Source organism: Protopterus annectens, chromosome 5.part1 (assembly GCF_019279795.1).
Source record: "Protopterus annectens isolate FY-2018-M chromosome 5.part1, PAN1.0, whole genome shotgun sequence".
Taxonomy (NCBI): Eukaryota; Metazoa; Chordata; order Ceratodontiformes; family Protopteridae; genus Protopterus; species Protopterus annectens.
In genome coordinates this window covers 311,009,529-311,022,795 of record NC_056736.1, presented here as the reverse complement: position 1 = coordinate 311,022,795, position 13,267 = coordinate 311,009,529, and the positions used below count along the sequence as shown (strand labels likewise).

The window sequence follows — 13,267 nt, the reverse complement described above, 5'->3', positions numbered from 1 at the left end:
ATGGACTACAATGGAGTCATACTTGCACTTGAGAATCACTGACATGAGTGCATGTGTGATCTGGTGGATCCTGGCCTCTAAAAAGCAACTGATTGTGGCTTTTTCCTTACTTTGCCTGGGTGAGTGGGAAGGCTTTTTCCTTACTTTGCCTGGGTGAGTGGCAAATCTGTCTGTATCACAATGGAGTCTTCTATGACCAAAACATGGGTTATATAGTGGCTTGCCTTATGGGCTTAAATCTAGAAGCTCCAGGATATGTGGCTGTATGTGATGTTTTGGTGGGAGTGCTTTTGGGCCTGTTGAGGACAGTTTTTGCATATACAGTGTCTGGGAGGTCACTGAAGTTGAGCAAGACTAAGTTTTTTATTACATTTAACAGCCTCAGCATTTGTAGGTCTCTCTGATCCATACAGTATGTGGTGGGTATAGCATGCGCATTACTAACAACCTGATAGGTACTATGAGTGCTTGTATGTGAGAGCTTTGCCTCCACTGAACTGTGTAATTACAGCTCTGACATACCTTATCAGCTTGCTTAAGAACTGTTTCTTTAAAAATTAGATGGTTGTCAGTAAACATAAGCTGAAAAGCTCTCCTCAAACTAAAACTAAAAGCATTTTAACTCTATTTTGCATCCAGGAAGTACATTCAAACTACTACATTTATATTACCACTTAAATCAGTTTTGTTTCCCACACACCCTTTCCATATTGTGCTTTTAAACTTTGGAGGCTTTGGGACTGTCCATCCCTCCAGTGCATCTGGCCTTGAAAGATCCTCCCAGTCTTATCTCCTGTATAACTTGCCCTGGAAGCTCCTCCCACTCTCAATTCTCTACTCATCTTGGAAATGTCCTCCCCTTAGACTGTTAAAAGCCTAAGTCAGCCTCCTTTTCACACATTATCTGGCTATTGCACATTTAAGTTGTACTTACAGTCACCATTATTTTAATGCATTTCTGCAATTTTTGCCACTTGTCTCTCTGTTTTTTATGAATAGTGACTTGTTCTGTTATTAAGTTTAATTCTGTTGGCTGCCAAAAAAAAAAAAAACAATCACTAGAAAATGTAAATCAAAATCGTAATCAACCTGTATGTGAAGTTTTGAATGTAAAAGATAAAAGAACTGGAAGATGGAGCTTCAGAAATGGGAAGTAGTAAATTACATAGAAATAAATGGAATTTGTGGGAACAACATATACAGAATAATGTTCATAGGTTCATAGGTAGGTACTAGGCTATCGGCCCAAGGGCCTATGCAAGCCTAGCCAACAAGGTTCCCTGTCTTTCGTCACCCAAGAAAGTTATTTTCCTGTGCCACTGACAAGCAGAGACACAGACGTGATCCCCAGGGTGTATTTCCTATTTCCATCCACTCATCAAGATTTTTCTTGAAGAGTGCTAATGAACTTTTCTTGACATAGATGGGTAGCCTGTTTCCGAGTATGGGAAGTCTCGGGGATAGGAATCTATCCCTCCAGCATGTCCTGTTTATTGTGGTTTAGGAGGAGGTGTGTGGTTTAAGGGAAGATGGGAAATGAGTGACTTATGCAATGCTGGATTGAAAAACAGTCGTTATAATGAAAGAACATATAATATGTATAATGTCTGTAAATTAAAAAAAATTTTAATATGGTTTGTATTCTTTTCTATTAATCTATGCATGCTTATGTCTTAAGTGATATTTTAATAAAGATGCTTAATAAAGTGACTTGTTCTGGGACCTAAGTCTTGTAACTTCTTTTGCATTTGTGGGAGAACTATGAATTACTGCAAGATCTGAGAATCGTTTATACATTATACTGTAGTTCTATCTCCATAGATCGAATTACTTGTAAAAGTTAACCTCTTGTATTTAAGTTGCTTTCGGACTTTAGTCTTGCAGTTTCATTTGCAATTGTGGACAGCTACAGGATCGGTGCCTCATTCAGTAATTCATTAATGTATTTTTTCCATATGCAATGTTACTGATAAATCTCTGCCTGGTGCAGTACCTCAGACTGTAGGTTGGATTGCCATAGTGGCAATATTTGCTGCAGGATTTGTTCTTCTGTGCTTCTACAGCTGTTTACATTCCAGCGTTGCTGCCAGAGTGTTATATTCATTTGCCTGCTTAAAGTTGCATTCCAGCACCTGTTTATTACATTTGCTACTGTGGATAAATCTGCCACCGTTTTCCTCTGTTCTTGTGTCTGCTACATTGTTAAAGCCCCCCCCAGCCCCCACTGATACGTCAAGTGCTTCTCTCCCACTGTTCTCTACTGTTTGTAGACAGATTATATTTTTATCCTGCCCTACTGTGAAAGCTACAGTTTCTGAAATTCAAACCAGCCTGAGGGCACCGACCTGTAACTCGGTCACAGAACTAAGTGAACTAGGATTTGCTAGCATTCTCAATTCACAGAGCTCCACTACTGGCATCATCTGGTTGGATCCCTCCCCAACTACTACAACCTGCACAGAACTGCACCCACCCAGGGTCTTGTATTAAAGACTAAGAAAAGCATGGAAAGTTCTGAGCTGTGAGAAATCAGCTTTTTATTAAAAAGAAAAGAAAGAAAATGAGAAGGGATAGGTTTGAGTATTGTTCATGAAGGATCCTTCTTTGGTACCAAATACATTCTGGAATAGAACCCTTCTCCCTTTTGGTTTTGAAGCATTGGTTCTAGGACCCCGAAGGAAAAAATATGAAGAACCAGAGTGAAAATTTTAGTCTGGTTCAGGGGATGAGTTGGGATTCCCTGAAAAAAGGTATGTTTTTCCAGTGCCATGTGTAACCCTCTTGAACGACTCTCAGAACCCAATTGTCTGAAACGATCTGTTCCCAAAGAGGAAGACTGAAAACCATTTTTGGTACAGATCTGAAAAGAAACAGGCAGAGAGGGAGTGAAGGAACATAGTCATTCTTAGGCAGAGGCCTGTACCATTTTCTGTAAGGATCCCCAATTTTGTTGGACCTCTCCTGCCATTTTTGTTAAACTGCTGTCTACTGGAAGTTTGCTGGGATTGCTTTTTTTTTTTTTTTTTAACTAGGTGTTTTGGAAATTTAGAAAAATCTTGCAAACTCTCTAATTTGCCTCTTTTATCAAACTGTTCAAGCATCCAAGTAGTTGAAGGGTCAAACAAAATCTCCTTACCCAAGAGAATTCAATATCACAGATTTTACTTCAGAAAATTTTTGATTACATACCCAGACAAAATATCTCAACACAGTAGCAGTAGCCATAGCCTAGACACAGGGTGAGTGCAACCATATATACTCTTTAAAGAATGTTTAGATACTTGAGACAGAATATCACTAATAAAATTCAAAAAGGACTTATCTTCTGAAGGTAATGTGGCAGAAAATTTCCTCAAACTGTCGATACAAGTCACCACATGGTGCCAACATACAAGCCTAAAAATTTAGGATTCTGAAGTCGAGATGAACAGGAGAAAATTCTCTTACCAAACCTCTCAAAATGCTATTCCACCTTTGTCTGAGCATGAAGGCTTAGCATTGACAAGAACTTTGTAAGTGGATGGAGAAGAAATAGAAAGAGCTGCCGAGTCTGACCCGAGGTGAGAAAACAAATACTTGTTAAACTACAAAACTTTATGAAGTCTATCTGCATTTTCAGAGACTGAAGGCAGACTATCAAGATTTCTACAGATATAATCAAAAATATATCCCTAAACCAAGTACATAGGTAAATATGAAGAATGGGTGTAGAATGCTGCATAATCACTTGTATCATAGTATCTCTTTAAGGAGGTGGGAGGAATGTCCATTTGTTCCCACAAAGTGCATTATTCATATTCTGCACAGTCTCGTAAAAAGAAAACTCTTCTATAGGAGAGACTGAGGAAAAACTCTCCTCAGGATCAGAATCAGGTGCTTCAGAGAAAAAGACAGAAAAGACAAACCTTTCTACTTTCTGTTGCTTGAGTTACTGTGCTAAAAAGTGTTTGTGTTCTACGGACATTATCAAAACAAAATTCGAAACTCATGCATATTTTCGAGGTAATCCCTCCTTTTCTGTTAAGCATTCTGCAGTTGCTCCTCTTCTTGTTCTGTGAGATTCCCCCATTCTACTTTCTCTGCACCAATATCCACACACAGTGGTATTTTCTTACATTATGCTTCCCTCTGAATCATCAATGTTCTGTTAATGCTGTCAAATGTTTGCCTCCCCTCCATAAAACCATGTTGATCCATATCTATCAATTTTGGCATCACTTCTGCCATTATTTTAGCCACTATAGAAATAAATACTTTCTAATCATGGTTTAGAATTGAAATGGGCTTGTATGAAGCTAGATCTGATGGGTCTTTACCCTCTAGGCATTACAGCCACCACCACTTTCTTCCTCTTAAAATACTGATAAACAAAACCTTTCAGATGGTTTCAGTTTTTTCCCTCCTAGCTTCCAAACTTCCACAGGAATACCATCCATTCTTGGGAATTTTCCTGTGGATTGGTTATACATCACCATTTTATTTCATCTCTTCCTATCCTAACTGTTAGCAATTGAGCCTCATCTGCCTCCAACCCTGGCATATTTTATTCTTCCATAAACATTTCCATTTGTACTTTTTCTTGGTTTCCACACACCTCTTTTTTATACAGACTTTCATAGAAGTTTTGACATATTTCTACTCCCTCTACAGGATCTCTTGTTATTTTCCTTGTTATAAGCTCACTGAGCTTGGCAACAGCCCTTTCTACTTTCAGTTGCCAGATTCATTATGCTGAAAGGTTTGTGCTTTTGAGTTATTATAAAAAAAAACATTAATCAACTGCAATGTTTCTAAACTCATGCATATTATCAAAGTAATCCCTTATTTTCTGTTTATTATTCTGCAGTTGCTTCTCTTCTTGTTCTGTGAGATTCCATCTATTCTGCAATACTTCAACATTTGTCAAACCTCTGAATAAATGTTGGTTATTTCTTAACCGTATCTCTTTTTCTTTTATTTTCACCCTATTTTTAAACTCCACTTTAATTTTATTCCATCACCTAACTATATTCTCTGAAGAAATTACTATCCTCTCTAATAGCTCCTAAATAATTTCCACTACACATTCCTTAAATTCCTCGCTTTTCAACAGATAGGTGGGTAAGCGCCAGTGTCTCATTTTTATTTCATTACCCTGTGTTTTTATTTTAGTTATTATTGATGCATGATCTGAAATAGTTATTGGGTATGTATCAAGACTTTCAAATAAATGGACATGTTCATGTGAAATATAAATTTTGTCTAGCCAACCCTAGTTTTTGTATCTTGGGGAATAATATGTAAATTCACTCTGAATTGCTAGTACTGAACTTACATCTCCCATGCCAAATATTTTCATAAATTTCTTCAAAAATGTATCCTCCTTTGTTATATTCTCCTTTCTAGCCCCCCAACACATCTTGACTTCTGTAAAATAAATTCCAGTCCCCACATATAAGTAATACTCCTTGTTGAACGCTTATTTCTCCCAGAATTTTTTTATGCTCCATTATAGCGGTTTTAGGTGAAATATAAATACATGCCAGTGTGATCCTCCTCCTTGCCAGTTGCCCCTTAGTACTACAAATCTACACAGTTGCCCCTTAGTACTACAAATCTACCATTATTATATTTTCATCCTCTTCAAATACTATTGGAGCCCCTCTTGCAAATAATACAAGCACTTCTCTTTTCCTCTGTCCCAAGTATTTCCAAAATAACCACCCTGAAAAAAAACATTCTTTATCAAAATCAAATGTTCAGCTCATTCCAAGTGTGTCTCCTGCACTCTAAACTTTTTTAAACAGTTCACTTCTTTCGTTTTTGTATTTATCTGTAAATCTATTCACATTTAAAGACATTACAGAAAGCATTATTATGTTAAAAAGTTATTATTCCCAACTTTTATATGCAAGAGCTTTTTAGTGAGTGTCAGGTTCCAGCTTTTGTGTTACATGCATACACTGTTTGGTAGGTTGATATTTTATATAGTTGTTTCTTGGCGTATCTATTTGAGCCTACATCACATCTTACAAAATGTTTTGTTTTATTGAAAGCCATCAAAAAAAGCAAGCACACCCCAATACCATCCTAAAACCTATTAACTTAACACTAACACACAAAACTATGTACATCTTTAAATACTGTTTTACCCTTCTAACAGGACCAGGTGTCCCCAACTGATAACCACACTCATAGACTTACCTAAAAGAAAGGTTACCTATGACAGTAAAAGCACAGGCCATGCCATGCATCTTAAGTATTGTCTGATTTTGTCTTATCTTTATAGCTCTTTCAGATGGGAAAACATGTGAGTGCTTTCAAAAAACATTATCTCCTAGCCATTTTTCTTTATCAGATTGTCTCCATGGAGACATGGGGATCCAATACAAAGCCTAAAGCATGCATTTATTTGCTAGATAAAAAAAATCTTTATAATATTCAGTGTTCTTTTTCATCTACTTGCTTTCTCTTAAAATTTGTTACTAGATCAAGCTAAGGGCCTTAATCCAGTCATTCCCTTCTGCAAGAATGAGAAAAATTACATTGATATATGTATATTTTTTGTCATGCTCTTTTGAACTTCTTTTTTATATTGCAGCGCCTACAGATCTTAAAAATGAATAAGGAAAAACAAGAGCACCTGTTTACATCAGTATTCCCATTACACGTAAAAATAACTGAAAAACTTTACTTTATAGCATGCAAAGAAAACCATGCACTCCAAACATATTCCTATTAAGAAAAAATGTTTTACTTGCAGTTAACTTTCTACCTCCTCTTCCCCTCTCCTAAGAATATTTTCGAAAATTAATGATAAGAAGTAGGGCATATGCTTTACAGTCCCCTACAAGTTTAACAAAAAGACAAAAAAGTCCAACATTTCCAGATTTTTTTGTTCTGTCACATTTCACAAATATAATCACTGCTTTGTAATCCCACATTTGTCAATTTGCAAGTTACTTGTTTTATTCCTGTTAATCTTCTCCCAAATCCTATCTCTGCTTCATTTCAAATGTAATCTTGATTCCTCTAGTCAACTCTTGTGCTTTTTTAATTCCCTCAAGCATTTTCTATTGAAACATTGGAAAAGGTTTCACTGTCACAATCTCTCTGTGGTGTTTATTCCCAGACGAACAAAAAGCAGAATCTCCTTCAGTTTCACAGCTCACTTTTTGTTGGAAAAAACTTTTGTAGTTCCTCCTTAGCATGTACTGCCTCAAAAATGATTTGGTTCCTCCAGGAAAGAATATTTTGAAGATAGCTGGGTACAGTATTTGAATCTCATGCCTGCTTCTCAACATTCCCCGAACAGTGGAATAAATGTACTCACTGTACACTAGGCAAAAGAGGAGTGATCATTCTCCACAAAAACTGCTGTCTCCCACCTTTAGTCTTTGCCCTTCTGCCATAGTGTTGTCAGAATCAACTCATTTTGCTAGTAGGTTTACATCTTTACTATTAAAGATCTGGGGTGCTTTTCACAGCCAGGTTTGGAGCATCCACACAATGTGCTCTTTTAACTGATAACTCCTGCTGTGCAATACCAGTCTAGTTGCTTATTTGAGCTTTCATAAAATTAATACAGTTTGTTCCTTCCAGCTTATCTGGTAAATCAGAAAATCTCATACATGTTCTGTCTTCTAATTCTATTATTTTTTGAAACCGCTCTTCTTGAGCAGTCTCATATTTAGCCAGCCTTTTCTTCATTTTGACCTCTGATTTTGCAGTTTTATCACCTCATCTGAATAATGATTTAAAGCTTTTTCCATTTTTTCATCTTTTTGTTATTTGAGTTGATATACTCCATCAGGGTTTCATTTAATCAGGTTTGTGTGCAGCTGTGGTATACTTTCCTCTAGGTTACTGGAAGTCATGCCTGAAGCTTGCATTGCTTTTTGCTGAACAGCTGCTGCACTCTTCCCAGTCTCTTTTTTCCTCACTTTTGTAGCTGATTTTCTTTCAGGTCCTCTGTATTCTTTTTTCTATCATCCAGGCAGTGCACTTACTAGCCAGTTACTGAAATTTATCCAGAAATACAAGTCCAATGCCTTTCCCTACAGAGCTTCTTTTTTCACACTGGGAGAACCAGAATTAAATCATTACTCAATGTGCAGCCATCTTGACTGTTGAAACACGCAAGGTACAGCGTTTGATTCTCACCTTCAGGAAGGAAACTGGTTAGGCTTAGAATGGCCCATTAAGAAAGGTAGCCTAGTAATTAGCTATAAATTTATGAGTCTAAGGAATAAAGAGAAAATGAACATTTTAGACTGATTTCTTTAAATGTGAAAGTATTAAGAATATAGTAAGAAAAATAGGAATTTTGGAGTAGTGCAATACATGTGATGTCGATGTAATTATATTAGAAGACACATGATTTTTAACAAAGATAGACTAAACCAGAGAAACTATGGGGAGGAAAGAATCTGGAATTTGAGAAATGAAAGATGTTCTGGGAATGACCATATTCTGTACAAATAAAGTAAATATATTCAATGTAACTATAACAAAAATAGGAAGATTAACCACTGCAGATTTAAAATGGAAAGAACAAGTATATAGAATTATAACCGTACATACTTATACTAATTGTAAAGAAAGGGAAAGCTTATTTCATCAGATTTTAGACTATGTACTGATAAATATGAATATTATAATAACAGGAAACAAACTGATTTAAGAAGCAAGTGTAAAAATAAAGGAAATTATATGAGAAAAATGTTAGACGTTATAAGATGTGGTAAAATTAAAACTTTGGAACAAAAATTCATGGACTTACAAAAGAGGTATGTATGGAACTGACAGATTACTTGATAGCATCAGAAGGTTTAGTTTTTGGAAAAGGGGATGTAGTTGAAACAGGATTTTCTAATCTTGCAATATGGCTAGAGATAAAGGAAAACAAGGAATATATAAAAATAGGCAAAAGAACACACGAGAAAGCAAGGGATGAGTAATGAAAAAGATTAGTACTACAGTTATGGAAAAATCATATCACTATGACATTTTACAAAAACTGGTCTGAATGGTGGATATTTAAGGAAAATACAGTGGCAATATGTGAGAAAAGTATTGAAAGAAAAATATAAAAACATGTAAATAATACATTGGAAGACTGAGAACATAATGACAGAAAATACTTTGACAAAGAAAAAGAATTATATGTAAGAAATCGAGCAAAAAATACAACTGTTATATAAGCAAAGATTTTTTTGAAAGGAAAAAAATATTGAGTTACTTAAGCACATTACCAAAGAAGATGGCAGTATTATGAGAGAAATATAAAAATGTAAAAGGAGAAACAGAAAGAACTTGGGGAAAAGATTATGAATAGTGTAGTGCAATATATACAAGAAAGGTTTAAAAAAAAAGATAGTAGTGAAAAAACATAGAAAGTCAAAAAGTAAGAGTTGGAAAAGGAGATTTCATTAATGAGCTAGATAAAGTATTAGGACAAGCAAATATAGATTTGGCTGCAGGTCCACATAGAATAAGGTATGAAATGTATAAAACATGTAAAGAATTGGCAAAAAATATTTTAAAAGATTATGACTGAATGATTAAATGAAGGATTTAGGTATAAAGAATTGCATAGTGGAGTACTTAAATTCATATGGAAGAAGGAAGATAGAAGAAACGAAAAAAACTGGAGACTGACAGAATTGAATAATAATTATTATAAAATCTTTATGAAAATAATACAAAAGAGATTTTAAACTAAAATGGAAAATATTATGGAAGATGGCATATACAGTATAAAGGGGAAGGGTTGTCAAGAATTATTCATGATAGTTAGGGAAATTGTGGATAATATTACGAACAGAAAAGAAGAATTGAAAATCTTGATAGGAGACCTTAATAATGGTTTTGACACAAGTGGGCCTGAAATCTTATGGGTACTACTGAAAAAATATAATACAACTGAGAAAGTAAGGAAACTACATATGTCAATGTAAAGTAATAAAAGTAAAAATAGCTGTAAATGGCTAGTTAAGCCAAAAGGTACATATGAAGAGTGGTGCAAGACATGGATGCTCAATGAGTTGTATACTCTTTCCATTAGTTATGAATGTGATAGTATGTGAAATGAATTGCAAAATGAAGGATGCAGGGTATACAATACCTGAAGAGTTAAGAATTCCAGTTCTGTTATCATAAGCAGATAACATTATAATAATTGCAAAAAAATATGTCTAAAAGAAGTAATAATTTGCATAAATGAGTGTCTAGAGATGATAGGGATGGCTTTAAATAACCAGAAAAGTAAAGGTTTAGGTGACGTAGTAAAGCACGGGGGGGGGGGGGGACTATAGTTTATAAATGAATTAAATTTCTGTGTTGGGTATAAAATTTGGGAACAAAAATGTAAATAGACTTCAATGGGAAAAACAGTAGAATAAATAAAACAAAACTGTCATTTCTGGACAGCATATAAAATATCATTCAAACAAAGGCTTCCTTGATAAATTCAGTACTGATGGCAAAAATAGCATACTTTTCACATGCATACACTTGCTAACAGTATTTGAAAAGGAATTACTGCAAATATTTTTTCATTTGAATGGAATTCTAGATTAAACCCAGTAAAAAAAGAGGAGTTTTGCATATAAAGAAGTATTTTTGTGGAAAACAAAAACTGATTATATATAAAATATATATATATATATATACACATATATATATATATATATATATATATATATATATATATATATATACACATATATATATATATATATATATATATATATATATATATATATATATATATATATATATATATATATATATATATATATATATATATATATATATATATATATATATATATATATATATATATATATATATATATATATATATATATATATATATATATATATATGTATATATATATGTATATATATATGTATATATATATATATATATATATACATATATATATACATATATATATACATATATATACACACACACACACACACACACACCATATTTCTTCGTAAATAAGACCTAACCACAGAATAAGGCCTAGAATGGTTTTCCAGAGTGGTCATGATATAAGCCCTACCCCAACAATAAGCCCCAGTTAAGATGGTCAATAACATACGATGGACGTGTTGAATTATAAAATAATATTATTGACACCAGCTGGCTGAGGTTATCGTACTCTGCTTGCCATTTTTGGACCATTCGGACACCCAACTTCTTCTCTTTGCAGAAAGTTGTAAGATTCTTTCCCTGGGAATCCTCCACGAATCTTACTGTAACCCTAATCATCACTCACACTTGATGGTTGAGATCCTTAGCCCCTAAACACTGGCAGGTGTACTTTGATTGGTCAAAGTACAGACAACGCGCGTAAAGCGCGTACACTTGATAACGAATGGCTGTGGTTGTGTCTTCTTAACTGTTGCCATTTTGAGTTGCCACTCCAGTCTCATAAGTCTTCAATTAACCCCCCTCAGACAAGATGAGTACAAAAAGAAAGAGCTATTCTGTCGAGTACAAGAAATGAATCGTGGAGGACTCCCGGGGAAAGAATCTGACTGCTTTCTGCAAAGAGAAGAAGTTAGATCTCCGAATGGTCCGAAAATGGCATACAGAGTACAATAACCTCAGTCAACAGGCCGACGAGGGAAATGCTAGGAAGTGCAAGTGTAGATCAGGTCGGCAATCATTACTTCCAGAGCTGGAAGACATCATCTATGAATGGATTGCTAACAGGAGAGCAAAGGCTTTGGTTGTGTGCAGGGCTGATATTCAAGCATTTGCCTTTGCAATGGCACCACAGTCAGAAATATCCCCAGAAGTTTTCAAAGCATCATAACACTGGATGGATGGCTTCCTTCAGTGATATGACCAGTCTCCAAGAAGATCAACAACACTGTTGAAGCTAGAAGATACTGAAGTTATTAAACGTGCACTTGCATTCAAGTCCTTTGTTGATGGCATCGAGTTTTCTAAATACCAGCTCTCCAACATGATTGCTATGGATGAAATTTCAGTGTTTATGGGCCAAGGATATCAAACAACAATTGATCAGAGGGGTGCCTCGTCAATCTACATTCCCGCCACTGGTTAAGAGAGTGCACGTGTTACCTGTATTTTGGCAATTCGTCTAGATGGAAAGAAAACCCCACTTCTAATTATTAGTAAGGGCAAGAAAGATAAGAACGTGTTTCAGGCATTTACATTCTTGAAACCGAAAAACCCTGGTGCACACAAGCAGTTATAAGGAAGTGGGTCGATGTAATGCTGCCACTTGTTTTGCGAGGTAGCAAAAGAGGTCTGCTAGTCTGGGATTCAGCCAGCACTCACCGCGCTAAAGACATAAAGAAATTCCTTGCAAGGAGAAGAACAGATCAAATAATGATTCCCGGAGGAATGACTGCCTATCTCCAGACTCTTGATATTGCAATAAACAAGCCATTCTCAAGGACCATTTGTGCATGGAACTCGATGACTACATTGAAAATAGAATGGGAAGAAATCAGCATGGAAACTTTGTGAAGCCTAGCCAGCAAGAGGTCGTGACTTGGGTGAAAAATTCATGGGATAAAATCACTGACAGCTATGTTGCCAATGCACTACAAGCAGGCTACTTGGATAACCAGTGCTCATTTAAGGAGAGCTTTATTGCTAGGCTTGATAGATTGGGGCCAGTGGCTCTAAAGGAAATGGAGTCACAAGAAATTCAGGCCAGAATTCGGGGGTTGGAGACTTATGACAATGTTCCAGAAGAAGATGACATGACTGTATTTGAATAACTTTTCCGTTATCGAGGCAACAGAATGGATTGCTTTGGCTTTCAGTTTTATTCCTCTCCTCCAATACACATGTATTGAGATTTTTCTGCACTTTCTGTTAAGCATGAAATATTGCACTGTGAAAGCCAATGTGTTGATATTCTGAAGTTGAAATGTTTGTTGCACTGTTTATGTAGAATTCTCACACAACTGTTAACGAGTTACTTAGAACTGTTGCCCAATAACAGAAAAGTACCAACTAAATGTCAATTTGTGTACATGAATAAATGTCAATTTCTGTACCTGAACACGTTGATTTTTGGACATGAATAAATGAATAGATGTACATTGTTGTACGAGGGGGGGGTTAAATAAGGTATCCCGTGATATAAGCCCTAATGCGCATTCCGGCGAGGGAAAGTGTAGAAGACCCAGTCTTATTTTTGGGGAAATACGGTCTATATACATATAAAGACTCCTACTGTTTTTGTTAGGTGACATGGTGCCATGGGATGTTTTACATTCACCCGAGCTAC

General features: G+C 35.5%; 1 protein-coding gene across 3 annotated transcripts in view; it reads right to left on the bottom strand.

Annotated features, from left to right (window-relative positions):
• The window catches only part of DZIP1 (DAZ interacting zinc finger protein 1), a 1,252,063-nt gene that overhangs the window by 1,125,282 nt on the left and 113,514 nt on the right, over positions 1–13,267 (bottom strand). The window lies entirely within an intron of this gene.